This window comes from Anser cygnoides, chromosome 1 (assembly GCF_040182565.1).
Source record: "Anser cygnoides isolate HZ-2024a breed goose chromosome 1, Taihu_goose_T2T_genome, whole genome shotgun sequence".
Classification (NCBI taxonomy): domain Eukaryota; kingdom Metazoa; phylum Chordata; class Aves; order Anseriformes; family Anatidae; genus Anser; species Anser cygnoides.
Genome location: NC_089873.1, coordinates 169,979,879 through 169,995,861, shown reverse-complemented (window position 1 = coordinate 169,995,861; position 15,983 = coordinate 169,979,879).

The following is a 15,983-nucleotide window of genomic DNA, read 5'->3' as shown; positions in this document are numbered from 1 at the left end:
ATTTTTGATAATGTAGCAGAGAAAGATAAAATATAACAGAAATACTCTACTGAATGAATTTATCATTCATGATGTCAGCCCATCAAGTTTAGTCATATAATTCATAGGCTGATTACGTGGAAAGTCAATGAATCATATAGCTAAATATTTTCTAGTGGCTTTTTGAATGGTAGAGTTAATCAGTAATGTACCTGAACAGAGCTAATCTCTAGGTGTTATTGCTAATAACCAAACATTCATAAGGTTAATGTATATAAATAGGTGTAAAAAGATTCTAAAATCAACATCTAATTCTACTCATAAAAGAGCTAAAAGAAAGGCTACTCATTAATTTTTTGCAAAAATAAAATAAAATATATAATAATAATAATAATAACAATATATTTTAATTAAATGAAATAACTTCCAAAACCATTTTTTTATAGGGAATGGTACCATTACAACAGTATAATAGGGGTAGGTGAATACATGGCTTCAAGAGTACTATACTTGTTCCAAGTCTAAATGCAATCTGCATTACACTTCAATGCACTAAAACTGCTATTGATGTATAAAAGAAAGCAGGAAAATATACTGAGTATAAAGAAATTATGAATGTGTCGTATTATATCTGAAATATGACATTTTGATTGTTATTATTACTTGTTTCTGATGACATATGCAGAAACTCTTTCTATGAAGACAATCTAGTAGCTGCCACACACTTCTATGTCTTTGAATGTGAAAGAATAATAAAGAAATAAAAGTTCATGAGACTTATTACCTCAGTATTAACCTGAGGAAGCAGTTTTATGAAAGTGGTTGATTAAATTAACTATATATCCAAAGAAAAAAAGTGGTTTTAACCTCTCAGGGAGAGATCCTCGTCATCTATCTTTACATTCTTAAGTTGAGCAAACAAGATTTTCCTCTAGAGTATTTCAGAAACAGTTTCCCTAACTACTGGATATTATTTTCTGAAAGACTGATTTACTAGGTGGACGCTAGACTCTTATGGTACATGAACTGGAACTCACTCTCCATAGTTATCTGCTACTTCTACAGTATGTTATAAAATATTTTTTTACTTCCTGCACAAAGTGAAAACTCATGACAAAAACGATGTATAATCATAACACTGACTTATTTTTAAATCCCCGAACATTTAACATTTGAAAAATCTAAGACCGGAAAAAAAAAAAATATATATATATATATATAATTTAAAATCTTGTGTGAATTCCAGAGGGACCTTGACAGGCTTGTGAGGTGGGCCTGTGCAAACCTCATGAGGTTCAACAAGGCCAAATGCAAGGTTCTGCATCTGGGCCAGGGAAATCCCAAGCACAAATAGAGGTTGGGCAGAGAATGGATTGAAAGAAGCCCTGATGAGAAGGTTCTTCAGATACTGGTTGAAAAGAAGCTCAACATGAGCCGGAAATGCGTGCTTGCAACCCAGAAAGTCAACCGTATCCTGGGTTGTATCAAAAGAAACATGGCCGACAGAGTAAGGAAGGTGATTTCCCCCCTCTACTCTGCTCTCATGAGATCCCACCTAGAGTAATGTGTTCAGCTCTGGGGTCTCCAGCACAAGAAAGGCATGGAAGGATTAGGACAAGTCCAGAGGAGGGCCACAAAGATGATCAAGGGGCTGGAGCACCTCTCCTATGAAAACAAGCTGAGAGAGATGTGGTTGTTCAGCCTGGAGAAAAGAAGGCTGGGAGACCTTATATCAGTCTTCCAAGTACCTAAAATGGACTTACAAGAAAGCTAGAGAGGGACTATTTATCAGGGAGTGTAGTGATAGGACAAGGGTCAATGGCTTAAAACTAAATATGGTAGGTTTAAACTATATATAAAAGGAAGAAATTCTTTCCTCCTCAGACACTGGAACAGGTTGCCCAAAGAAGCTGTGGATGCCCCATCCCTGCAAGTGTCAAAGGCCAGGTTGTACGGGGCTTTGAGCAACCTGGCCTAGTGGAAGGTGTCCCTGCCTAAGCAAGGGGGTTAAAACTATATGAGCTTTAAGGTCCCTTCCAACCCAAACCATTCTATGATTCTATGATTCCATGAATTCTTTCAGTTACCCCAAATAAAATTAAAAAAAAAAAAAATAAGATGTTATTTCATTCTAACCCCCATTTTTATGCCCTTCAGATTTTGCACAACAGATATACACAAAAAAATAATGATTAATATATGCAATAGGAAGAAATCAGCAGATCACGTGTGTTTCATCACTGTTTGCCTAATATGTACATGTGTAGTGGACTCAGTTATATATGTATTGTTCCTATGACTGGTATCACTAGAAGGGTCATATTTGTTGGAAGGATACTAGCCATCTGGATGAGGTTTGGTCTGGTTTGTTTTGGTGGAACTGGGTAGTAAAACCAAAGTGCTTCACGAGAGCATCATATAGACAACATGCAGGCAAACTTAATCTGCCATTGCTGTTGGCTAATCAACAGCAGCTCTTTATTGAATAGTAAAGACAAATAGGCACCTTTAAAAATGATTCATCTAATCCTAAAATATGCACCCAAGTGTGGTAGTAAATTATTTATTATTTTGAGGTGTGTATTTTGTCCAATGACTATACATAGGTCTAAAATACTTAGTTCAAATCTGACTTTAAACTATCCAAGTGTAAGGATAAACTATCCAAGTATAAGGATAATAAATTTCATAGTCTGTATCCAGTGCTGATCTGTGCAAATTATAAGTTGAAACAAATGATTTTACAAACTACTGAGAATTCTATAAATTCAAACCATGTCAGTCTGCATCACTCATCAAAACACCAACAAGCAAAACCAATAACTAGCAACCACACAGAAGTGAAATTCCAGGACTTCTTTGATCCTGTGTTTCAAAACGTAATTTTAAAAACTGCAAGTACTCATTATTCAGGTCAGTTTAGATGTTACTGTGACTGGTGTATCAAAACTAACTCAATTCAATCTGTAGAATGATCAAGCAGAAGTCAGGAAGTAAAAGAAGGAATAAGTAGAAGAACCTCTGTAGACAAAATAATTAAAATGAAATAGTTATTCAGAAAGAGTTTATTGCCCAATTATCTATAAAAAAATAAATAATAACAAAGAATAGTAGAATGGAGATTTACAAAGGTAAGTCCTCCCATATCCAAAATGAATGCAGGCAAAACTGGCATGGCTCCAAAATCTGCAAAATATTTATTATTTATTTTTGTGTTTCTCTCTTATAATTAATTCACAATTAAACAAGTTGTAATTATATTTCAGATACTTGCAAAACACATTCTATGGTGTTAACCATTGATAGATTTGTAAACAAAAACAGCTGGACTGGAATTTCTTCAAGGAAATATTTACATTTCAACAGTTTATCAAACTGAAAGTCTGCAGATAAATCTACACATGGGCATTATGTTAATGACGATAGCAATGATGATTCATATTCTCAGTTGTATCTGCTTTGTACTGCTACAGCTGTAAAAGAATAAAACCTGGAAGGAAAACGGATAAGGAGGCAGGCCTAGGGTTTTACTCCCTTGCCTCCTCTCAAGGTTAGAACATTTGTTACATTACACCGGAAATAATGATTAAATGAATTAACGAATAAAGGGCTATTGTCCAAATTTTTTCACCTGGCTTGTATAAGAAATCCTGGCTTGTATAAGAAACAGTGTGGCCAGCAGGGCTAGAGAAGCGATTGTCCCCTTGTACTTGGCTCTGGCGAGGCCGCACCTTGAGTACTGTGTTCAGTTTTGGGCCCCTCGCTACAAGAATGATATCCAGGTGCTCGAGCGAGTCCGGAGAAGGGCAACAGAGATGGTGAGGGGTCTGGAGAACAAGTCTTATGAGGAGAGGCTGAGGGAGCTGGGATTGTTCATCCTGGAGAAGAGGAGGCTCAGGGGCGACCTTATTGCACTCTACAGTCTACTCTACACTCTTAAAGGAGGCTGTAGCAAGGTAGGGGTTGGTCTGTTCTCCCATGTGCCTGGTGACAGGACAAGGGGGAATGGGCTAAAGTTGCACCAGGGGAGGTTTAGGTCATATATTACGAAAAACTTTACTGAAAGGATTGTTAGGCATTGGAATGGGCTGCCCAGGGAAGTAGTTGAGTCACCATCCCTGGAGATCTTCAAAAGACATTTAGATGTAGAGCTTAGTGATATGGTTTAGTAGAGGACTTGTTAGTGTTAGGTCAGAGGTTGGACTAGGTGATCATGGAGGTCTCATCCAACCTAGATGATTCTGTGATTCTGTGACCTCTAGCGGCCAGATTATTGGAGGTATGTAATTCATATAGCATGAAACTGAGCACTTCTTAGGATTTTACAAAAGCACAAGTTCCCACTGAAATTTTAAATTAATATATATGCATTTTGAAAATCACAGTATGTACCTAATCTTATCTTTGACAAACTAATATGTGTGTGTTTGTTAAATCATCTTACTGCTTCAATACCAGGAAAAAAATAGCTTTAAAAATTTCTACCTACTTGATTCCTACTCAGTGGTCTCAGTTTGCATGCCATTACCCAGGTCTTGGGGTTTAAACAGGATCACAGCCTACAGAAAGAAAAAAAAAATATGGTTCTATAAAGGACACCTCCTGATCAACAATAATTTGTCAAACAGTGTCTCAAGAAATCAAAACAGAACCCTAACACACACAAAAAAAAAATAAAAAATATATATATTAGAAAAATAACATCAGAAGACAGAGGAGTGCATGAACTTAGGTAATTAAGAGTTCTGTTCATTTCATAGTTATAGAAAGACTCACTTCCCCAGGAAAATTCAACTCAACAGTTAAAGCTTCTTCTACATCACTGATTCATTTTCTGATGGACTTGTTGTTGTTGTTTTTGTTGTTTGTTTTTAAAAAGAGCTGGAGTTATCAGAAAAGAAATCTCAAGTTGGAGGATCCCATTCCTTACAGACAGTGAAAGTTCCCTTCAGTCTTCCTGCAAGTCCTTCCAAGTAACACTAAAGCACAGTGAATTAGGAATGTTGTCCACCTGGCAGAAAGAGAGATTCATTCTCATTCTAGCCTGACTGGCTGCAGCAAAAGTCACTGATTTCAAACACAATCAGGTTAGGGATGAATCTTTCTTCCTTTCCCTCTGTCCTGGTTCCAGTTAGGACAGAGTTAATTTTCCCTCATAGTAGCTGGTAGGGTGCTATGTTTTGGATTAGGATGAGAAGAGCGCTGATAACATGCTGATGTTTTAATTGTTGCAGAGCAGTGCTTACACCAGGCCAAGGACTTTTCGGCTTCTCGCTCTGTCCTGCCAGCGAGCAGGCTGGGGGTGCAGCAGGAGCTGGGAGGGGACAGACCCAGGACAGCTGACCCAAACTGGCCAAAGGGGTATTCCATACCATCTGACGTCATGCTAAACAATATATAGGGGTGGCTGGCCGGGGTGGGGGACCGGCTGCTCGGGGATAGGCTGGGCATCGGTCAGTGGGTGGTGAGCAATTGCATTGTGCATCACTTGTTTTCTTACACATTATTATTATTAATACTATTATCATTATCACTATTATTATTATTATTGTTATTATTATATTCCTGTCTTAATAAACTGTCTTTATCTCAACTCACCGGCTTCACTTTGCCATTTCTCTCCCCCATCCCAGAGAGGGAGGGGGGAGGGTGAGCGAACGGCTGTGTGGTGTTTAGCTGCCAGCCGGGTTAAACCACAACACCCTCCCAGAGAAAACTTTGTTCAGATGAGTAACTGAATAATGGGGCAGATGGAGGAGCAGTTGGAAGTATGGGTGCAATTCACAACGGGAATGAATTGAGGGTGGCTTGACCTGAATGAGGGCAATGGAATTTGAATGTGGCTGGAGTTAAGAGGGTTTTGCAGTGTGGTATAAGTGAGAAGTCATCTATGGATAGTATACTAAAGAAAGATATATACTGGTAAATTAAATATAATCACTAAAGTTCAAGATCCTTGTGTCCAAACAATATAAAGCAATCTATATATGTGACAATCTCACCCTTCAGAAAGAAGGTGGCTGTTCAAAGACTGTCTTTTGGGCCTGATCCATGCTAGCTGCTGCATCAACCCCATAATTGTCAGCAGAAGAACTACCTAGATGGCATGATACACCACTTTTTCAGGGACCATTGTAACAGGATGCTTGCTTTTCATAGGTACTGAACAATTTTATTGTCCTGAAGAACTCCAGTTAATTGAATATATAGAGAAAAGTATTTTGCACTTGCCTTGTACATGTAAATCTTTTGTTTCTTTGAAGGTGTTGGATTTATTGCATACACACAGAAGAACTCAGGGAATGTATAGTTAGCAGGTAAATCAGTGACTCAGAGAATGATATCAAATAGGGTCAGCCATGGCTGCTGTTAAAATGATTCCCACAGTCTTTTCTAACTCTTGTTCCACATTTGAGAAAAAAAGGCTGACAGAAATACTTTGTCACCCAAGTGGATGCTTCTGCTGAACTTTCTGTGGTCTACAGATTGAGAATTCCTGGTTATTGCACTGCCAAAACCTGATCAAATATGAGGAACTACAAAAGATTTTTAATGTTTACTTTGGAAATTGCAATGTATAGGAAAAAAAATAAATATAAAAATATAAAAATAAAAATAAAAATAAAAAAATAAAAAAAATAAAAATAAAAATAAAAATAAAAATAAAATGTCATTGACTTAAAAGAACAAAATATAGAAGAACTGGTGGAATTTGAGTTTGTTTTTTTTTTGTTTTCTTTTTTTTTTTATTCTAGATTCTTATTAATCTTCATTCATTACACATAGAGATAGAAAAAGGGAATGGAAAACAAAGAAGATGGCAGATCTTTTTACTGCTGCAAGGAAAAATATATAAGAAAAATAAAACTTTTGAAACTCTTCACAGTGCACATAGGCAAAGTCTTCTCAAAGATGTCCCCAGGGACTAATGTTCCTGATTGCCAGAAGCTCATTTGCCATGGCCAAATGCTTGCTCTTTCAGACCTCACCAAAACTTCACACGATAACTTAAAATGAACTTGGCCAGCTTAGAATAGAAAAGAAATTACTTAAACTGAAAAAGAAATAAACCTAAGTCAAAATACAGGTGGTGCTTTCTGTCCCAAATTAAATACAGAGGAATAGTCCACTCTCTTTAATGACAGCATCTGTAAAAAGACTGAAGTATCTTTAAATTTGAAAATAATATACAACTACAGACTATTAGAAAAACACATTTTACAACTCATGACACTGATGACACTGTACACCTTAGATTTTGGATCCCATGAGGAGATTATGCTGTAGGTAGACATCTAGGTACTTCAACGGAGAAGTGAATCATCATTATGAGTGCTCAAGGAGCTTCCAGGCCAGTCATGGAAATGATTACTAGGTTTTATAAGCTTCAGAAATGCTGCTTATCTTAGAATCATAGAAAGGTTTCAGTTGGAAGGGATCTTAAAGCTCATCCATTTCCAATGCCCCTGTGTGGACAGGGACACCTCCCACTAGGCCAGGCTGCTCAAAACCCCATCCAACCTGTCCTTCGACACTTGCAGGGATGGGGCACCCACAGCTTCTTTGGGCAACCTGTTCCAGTTCCAGCCTCACCACCCACAGAGGAAAGAATTTCTTCCTTATATCTAATCTAAACTTACTGTCGTTCAGTTTAAAGCCACTCCCCCTTGTCCTATCACTACACTCCCTTGATAGAGTTCCTCTCCAGCTTTCTTGTAGGTCCATTTTAGGTACTGAAAGGCAGCTATAAGGTTTCCCTGGAGCCCTCTCATATCTAGGCTGAACGTCCCCTGAACTCTCAGCCTGTCTTCATAGGAGAGGTGTGTGGTGGTTTTACCTTGCTAGGCAGCTGAACTCCACCACAACCGCTCTCTCACTCCCCCTCCTCAGAAGAGGAGGGGAAGAAGTAAAGGAAAGAATAACTCACAAGTTGAGATAAGGATAATTTAATTAAAGGGAAAAAGTAATTATTAAGGAAATATTATTATTAATTAAACAATTTAAACAAAGGGAAAAAAAAAAGAAAGGGGAAAAATGGAGGGGAAAAAAAAAAAAAGTAAAAGGCTGTGTGGAATTGCAGAGGAAAGAAATTACTCTCTACTTCCCACAAATGAGCAATGCTTGACCATGTCCTTGAAGCAGGGCCTCAATGCATGTAGCCATTGTTCAGGACAGACATTTTCACAATGAGAGCCCACCCCTCCCCTCTTGTTCCTTTTTCCACCTTTTGTTGCTGAGTGTGGACATCATATGGTAGGGAATATCCCTTGGTTGGTTTACGTCAGCTGCCCTGGTGATGTTCCTTTCTCACTTTTTGCCCACCCCCAACCTGCTGACTCTGGGACGATTAGAGAGAGTCCTGATTCTGTGCCAGCATTGCTCAGCAGCAGACACAACACGCTCAAGCTAGTCCAGGTTTCTCTGAATGGTACCCCTTCCCTCCAGCGTGTTGACTGCGCCAGATAGCTTGAAAAAGGGGGAGAAAATATGATGGAAAGGGCTCAAGGAGTGAGATAAGGACAGGGAGATAGCTCAACAATTATCATCACAGCCAAAACAGACTCAGCATAAGGAGATTAATGAAATTTATTACCTATTACTAACAGGCTAGAGCAGAGAGAAACTAAAAACAAACTAAAAACACCTTCCCCCAAATCACTCTCTTCTACACCTTCACCCTGAGCGGCACAGCGGAATGGGGAACGGGGACTGTGGTCAGTCCCTAAAGCTTCATCTTTACCTCTCCTTCAAGGTCACTCTCTGCCCCTGCTCCAGCATGGGGTCCCTCCCATGGGATGCCATCCTTCCTGAACTGATCCAGCATAGGCTTCCCACAGGTAGCAGCTCTTCAAGAACTGCTCCAACATGTGTCCATACCATGGGGTCCATCCATCTGGAGCAAACTACTCCAGCACGGGTCTCCCACGGGTGGCAGCTCCCCCCAGACCCTCTGCTCCTGCATGGGCTTCTCTCCACGGGCTGCAGCTCCGGCCCGGGACCTGCTCCTGTGGGGGCTCTCCATGGACTGCAGCCTCCTCCAGGCCACATCCACCTACACCACCATGGGCTCCTCCACAGGCTGCACCATGGAGATCTGCTCTGTCATGGTACCCCATGGGCTGCACGGGGACAACCTGCTCCACCATGGGTCTCTCCACAGTCTGCAGGGGAACTTCTCCTCTAGCACCTGGATCACCTCCTCTCCTTCCTTCTTCACTGACCTTGGTGTCTGCAGGGCTGTTTCTCACTCCTCACTCTTCCAGCTGCTGTTGTAGAGCAGTTTTGTTTTTTTTTTCCCTTTCTTAAGTCTGCTCTCACAGAGGTGCAAACAACATCACTTATTGGTCAGCTCTGGCCAGCTGTGGGTCCCTTTTGAAGCCGGCTGGAGCTGGCGCTGATCCAACATGGGGCAGCTTCTGGACTCTTCTCACAGAGGTCACCCCTGCAGACCCCTGCTACCAAAACTTTGCCACATAAACCCAGTGCAGTTCCTTAGATGGTCTTGAACCTGATCATCTCCTACAGTGGGTGGTTCTTCATTTGCTGTCCCTGCCTTTGCCTTCTGGGACTTGGTCTAAGTGGCTAGAGAACTTTTTCCAGTGAAGACTGAGGTAATAAAGCCACTGGGTACCTTAGCCTTCTCTATATCCTGGCTAAACAGGTCTCCTGTTTCTTTCTGAATAGGACCCACGGTTTTCCTAGTCTTCCTTTTATCACCAATATGCCTAGAGAAGCCTTTCTTGTTACCCTTGATGTCCTTGACCAGATTAAATTCTACTTGAGCTTTAGCTTTCCCAACACGATCCCTTTCTGCTCAGATGATTTTTCTGTATTCATCCCAGAATACCTGTTCTTGTTTCCACCCTCTGTAGGCTTACTTCTTCTCCTTGAGTTTGTCCAGGAGCTCCTTGTTCATCCATGCAGGCCTCCTGGTGTTTTTGCCTGACTTTGTTTTTATACATCACTCCTGAGCTTGGATGAGGTGATCCTTGAATATTAACCAGTTTTCTTGGGCCCCTCTGCCCTCCAGGGCTTTATCCCATGATATTCTACCACGTAGATTCCTGAAGAATCTGAAGTCTGCTCTCCCAAAATCCAAATTATTGAGCCTGCAAGGATCTTCAACTCCACCGTTTCATGGTCACTGCAATCAAGGCTTCCCTTGACCTTCACGTTCCCCACCAGCCTGTCCTTGTTGTTGAGAATAAGGTCCAACATAGTGCCTCTCCTGGCTGGCTCCTCTTGTAGAAGGAAGTTATCAACAGCACACTCCAGGAACCTCCTGGATTGTTTCTGCCCTGCTGTGTTATATCTCCAACAGATATTTGCCTGGTTGAAGTCCCCCATGAGGAGCAGGGATTGTGAATGTGATCCTGCTTCTATCTGTCCATAGAGGGTCTCATCCACTTGGTTTTCCTGGCTGGGTGTCCTGTAGCAGAACCTCACTATTATGTCACATGTCCCTGCCCTGCCTTTAGTCCTGACCCATAAGCTCTCAGTCAGACCCTCTTCCATCCTCAGGCAGAGCTCCATACACTCCATATGGTCATTGACATGGAGGGTGACACTCTATCATTGTCTCCCCTGCCTGTCTTTCATAAGGAGCCTGTATCCTTCCATTCCAACACTACAGTCACAGGAGCCATCCCACCATGTCTCCATAATACCACTTTACATTTTTTCTCTGTGTTTATCTATATCTCACTTTTTCTTTTCACAAAGATTTTGTTTTCAACTCTTAATTTTTCACTACAGTCTAATCTTCTTACTGGATGCTATGTATACATTTACAGTGTTGTAGAGGTCTGAGACTGAGGCAGATAGGATAAGAGCTCACTTGGAAGAAACTGAGAATTAGGGCTTTTTTACTGTTACTATTTACTGTGTCTGTAAGTTCTGTGTAAGGTGGCCTATGAACCTCTTCAGCTTCTGCCACTGAAATGGCTTCAAAGGGTGATACTAGCATCTGTTTCCCAGAGGTGTGCTTGTTATTGGTCAGCTCACAGAGAGGGTAATACCTTATCTCTGTCCTCTTCAATTGCTAAATTGAGTTCAGATTGTTCAAGAGATCTATCTGGAAACTTATTTCTGGTTTCCAATATATCATCCCATCACTGAAAAGCCAGATTCTGCAACATCAGTTTGGTCACAGTGAAAAGAAGCCAAATGGTTACTAGTTGCTTCTGAATGGAATAGAATACAATGTCTGCTTGCCCAGGAGTTTACTAAATTAATTTGTTTGCTGCATCTATATCTTACCAGATCTTTCTGAAGAATATCTTTACAATCCAGTTTTCCCTTATTGTATTACTGTTTACTTCCATTTAGACAGATGAAATCTACTGTTTTCCACCATCCTTAAGTCCTATTCAAAAATCTGTTGCAGCCTCATTGTTTTAGTATGCTTTTCAAACCACAATAACTTCATTTTAATCTTCCTACTTTGTGATTGACCTGGTATTCCGGACTGTCAAAACAAAAACACATTTTTACCTTCAAAATCCCTCAGTACTGAGCTCTAGCTAAATGCACTTGTACTGTGATACACCTTCACATATACAAACACTGTAAAGCCCAAATCCATTCCATTTACCTCTGAAATTTTAAAATGTCAAATTTAACCTTTCTGTACCTCAGCTTCCTAAGGAGCTTGATAGCACCTACTTGACAGAGAAACCAACAGGCCAAATTAACTGTTTCAAAGTCCTCTATATCTTAGAGAGGGAACAATCTATATAATTACAGAACAGCTGGTTGCCTTGCAGCACAAACCAGTTTCAAGAAAGCAATTTGAAAAAATAAAAGAAGTGTACTTTAAAAGGAGGATGTGTTCCAACTTAACATTTCCAGTTTTACCTGAAACTCTTTGACCAGTGCACCCAATAAAGAATGAATGGAAAGGGTCACACTAAGTCCGGTGGTTACTTTCTTTATCTCTCACAGCTGTCATTTTTGTTATTATATATATTATTTGCTCACTTTGCCTTTTTTTTTTTAATTGCTATAAAGTCAGTCTAAGAGCCAATTGACAAAGTTGCTACAGCTTCCATTCTTATTATTTAAATGAACTATGTCTGCACTAGAATAAGTGCTTTTTATATCTTCTCTGAATACACTTTGTGTATCTTCCTTCACATCTCTGTTGGCATAGCTCATTCTTCTGGCCTCATATACAAGATAAAAAAGCTGTGGATCCTTAAACATATACCAACCATTTCTATGATTATATCTATTCAGATAATTTCTATTTATAGGTGAACATTTTGCTCCTTGATGAACTGAGTATAAATAGTGTTTTACTGTCCTGGTTTCAGCTAGAATAGGGTTAATTTTCCTCCTAGTAGCTGGTAGGGTGCTGTGTTTTGGATTTTGGATGAGAATAATGTTGATAACACACTGATGTTTTAATTGTTGCAAAGCAGTGCTTACACTAAGCCAAGGACTTTTTGGCTTCTCACTCTGTCCTGCCAGTAGGCGGGCTGGGCATACAGTAGGAGCTGGGAGGGGACAGACCCAGGACAGCTGACCCAAACTGGCCAAAGGGGTATTCCATACCACCTGACGTCACACTGAACAATATATAAGGGTGGCTGGGCAGGGTGGGGATGCCAGCTGTTTGGGGATAGGCTGGGCATTGGTCAGCAGGTGGTGAGCAATTGCATTGTGCATCACTTGTTTGTACACATTATTAGTAGTAGTACTATTATCATTATTATTATTATTTTCCTTTCTTTCCTGTCTTAATAAACTGTCTCTATCTCAACCCACAAGCTTCATTTTTCTGATTCTTTCCTCCATCCCCGATAGGGAGGGGGGAAGGTGAGCAAATGGCTGTGTGGTGCTTAGCTGCCGGATGGGTTAAACCACAGCAGTCCTTTCTGGCACCCAACATGGGGCCTGAAGGGTTGAGATGATGACAGATCTGACCAAAGCATGTTAAAACATGATTCTTATAAGCAGTACATCAGTTTAATAGTTGCTAATCACAATGGTTATTTTTGTGATCTCAAGTCTGTTGTGCCTGTTTTCCAAACTGAGTTATATATCACATTACATACTGTATGTGTTCCTGTCATGTTGCTTATCATTTCTGGGGGTTGGTATACGGTTATTATTTTGATGTACTGTGTAACACTGGCTTATGATATGATAAAATTAGTGGCCATGAGACTAATCTGGTATTTGTGCTCAGCATAGCTGTCAAGTCCATACTTTGGGAATCCTACCTCGGAAAATATTAATAATTACACCTTTCATGCTTTTTCTTCAGAGAGCCAATCTATGGAGGGGTCAGGGTAAGATGCTTTTTCCCAGTTGTTCACTCTCCCTTTCTCCTCTACCCTTTTCTTCTTCTCCAGGCAAGTTATGGTAGCTTTCCAAAACTTTGAATATCCTTGGGATGTTCAGACCAGCATGTTCTTATTGTTATGTCTCCTGAATGCGCTTCAGTTTTTGTGTAAGGTTAAACAAATACTTAAGAATGTCATCCAGAGTTCTGTCCTGAAGTAGGATAGTTATGAGTGGCAGGGACAGTGGGAGGATATGGGCAGGTATCTAGAGCAGTGGGCACCTCCAGTGCTTTGGAAATTCACCCCTGAACAGCTGCAAAATACTAAAAAAATGTGCTTGAAAAATCATAAAAAAAAACTGCTTGAAAAAGGTGTGCCATCACCCTGGCAATACCACAGACACACAAATAACTGCAATGTGCTGGGGCTTGGCCTATGTTTACTGAGCTGCATTCAATGTCAATATAAACCCAGTGACAGACCCTGTTGACACTTCAACCCCTGAGACAGGCCCAGCAGCCCTTCCAAGCCCTACAATGGACCCCAGTGCTGAGCCAGGGAAACAAACTGTATCAGTGTCAGTTGCACCCGTAACCAAGATGAAAAAATGGTTTAGAGAATCAGATGATTTAGAAAAGAGAAACTCCTACTAAGACTAGGTATGGAGAAGACAAGGCCAGGCCATCAGAGGAACAGAAGGATGAAGATGAAGATGTCTAAAATACACCAATAGCTACCCAAAACCTATACCAGCATGAGCTACGAGATGTGTGAAAAGATTAGGTCGTTGTCTAGGTGAGCACCTTGTCACCTGCCTGCTCCGATGCTGGGACACCGGAGCCAGTAGTCTGGAATTAGAGGGAAGGGAAGCCAGGTGGCTGAGATTCCTTGCTAGGGATACAGGCATTGACAAACCAATCGGAAATAGAGCTCAAGGCTTCAGCCTCTGAAGACGTCTCCTGTCAGCTGTAAAGGAAACGTATTCCTTCAAGGAAGAACTTGTATGTCTACTAAGCAAGTGGACCACTATGGAGGGGGGAATCCAGTGCCTGAGGGAATTGGCCATATGGGAGGTGATTTATAGGGACCTAGAAAATGAACAGATATCCAAAAATCCAGATAGAGTCAAGTGTACATGACCCATGTGGCGGAAGTTTGAACGGAGTACAACGTCATCATATGGCAGTAATAACCTGGAAAGACCATGAGGAATGTATGGTGGGTGAATTGGCTGAACAACTCTGGCAGTATGAAGAAAGTCTTTCCACTTCCCTACAGGCCTGTGTCTCGGCTGTGGAAAAACTTTCTCAGGAGTTCCACCAACTAAAAGAGAATACTTTGTAGAAACTTTCTGAAGAAGTCCACCAAAGAGAATCTTCTTCCCCACCTGTACAAACTACTGTCTCAGCTCCACCAAAGAGAATCTTCTTCCCCACCTGTACAAACTACTGTTTCAGCTATCAGGGGCAAGTGTACTTCCATGCAAGGAAGAAAATATAGTGGGTACACACCCCATGCCACCCTGTGGTTTTACCTACATGACCATGGAGAGGACATGAGAAAATGGGATGGAAAATCTACCTCAGTCCTAGAGGCATGGGTACATGAGTTGCAAGGAAAAACAATTGGAAAAAAAAATGGGGTTCTCTGAGAAATTTGCTGCTCCAATTTCCAGTAGGCAGTCCTCCAGACATGGAAATGAAGACTCTTACCAGTATTAGAGGGGCCTGCCTCCAGCCAGGGGGAGGAAAGGCACAGTCAAGTTTATTGGACTGTGTGGATTCAGTGGCCTGGCAAATCAGACGCACAGAAGTATAAGGCTTTAGTAGACACCGGTGCACAGTGTACTGTAACGCCATCAAGCTATAAAGGGCCAGAACCCATCTGTATTTATGGGGTGACAGGGAGATCCCAGCAGTTAACTGTATTGGAGGCTGAAGTGAGTCTAACTGGGAATGAGTGGCAAAAGCACCGTATTGAAACTGGCCTGGATGCTCTGTGCATCCTTGGCATAGACTATCTCAGGAGCGGATATTTCAAGGACCCAAAAGGGTACTGGTGGGCTTTCAGCATAGCTACCTTAGAGACAGAGGACATTAAACAATTGTCTACATTGCCCGGTCTCTTGGAGGACCCTTCTGTTGTGGGGTCGCTGAGGGTGGAAGAACAGCAGGTGCCAATCGCTACCACAACTGTGCACTGGCTGCAATATCACACCAACCGAGACTCCCTGATTCCCATCAGTAAGCTGATTCATCAACTGCAGAACCAAGGAGTGATCAGCAAGACTCATTGACCTTTGAATAGTCCCATATGGCCAGTGTGAAATTAATGGTGAGTGGAGACTAACAGTGGACTATCGTGGCATGAGTGAAGGCATGCCACTGAGTGCTGAAGTGCCAGACATGTTAGAACCCCAGTATGAACTGGAATCAAAGGTAGCCAAGTGGTATACCACAACAGATATTGCTAATGCATTTTTCTCCATCCCTTTAGCAGCAGAGTGCAGGCCACAATTTGCTTTTACTTGGAGGGGTGTCCAATACACCTGGAATCAGTTGCCCCAGGGTTGGAAACACAGCCCTACCATTTGCCATGGACTGATCCAGTCTGCACTGGATCAGGGGGAAGTTTCTGAACACCTGCAGTACATCAATGACATCATTGTGTGGGGTGACACTGCAGAGGAAGTTTTTGAGAAAACCGAGAAAATAG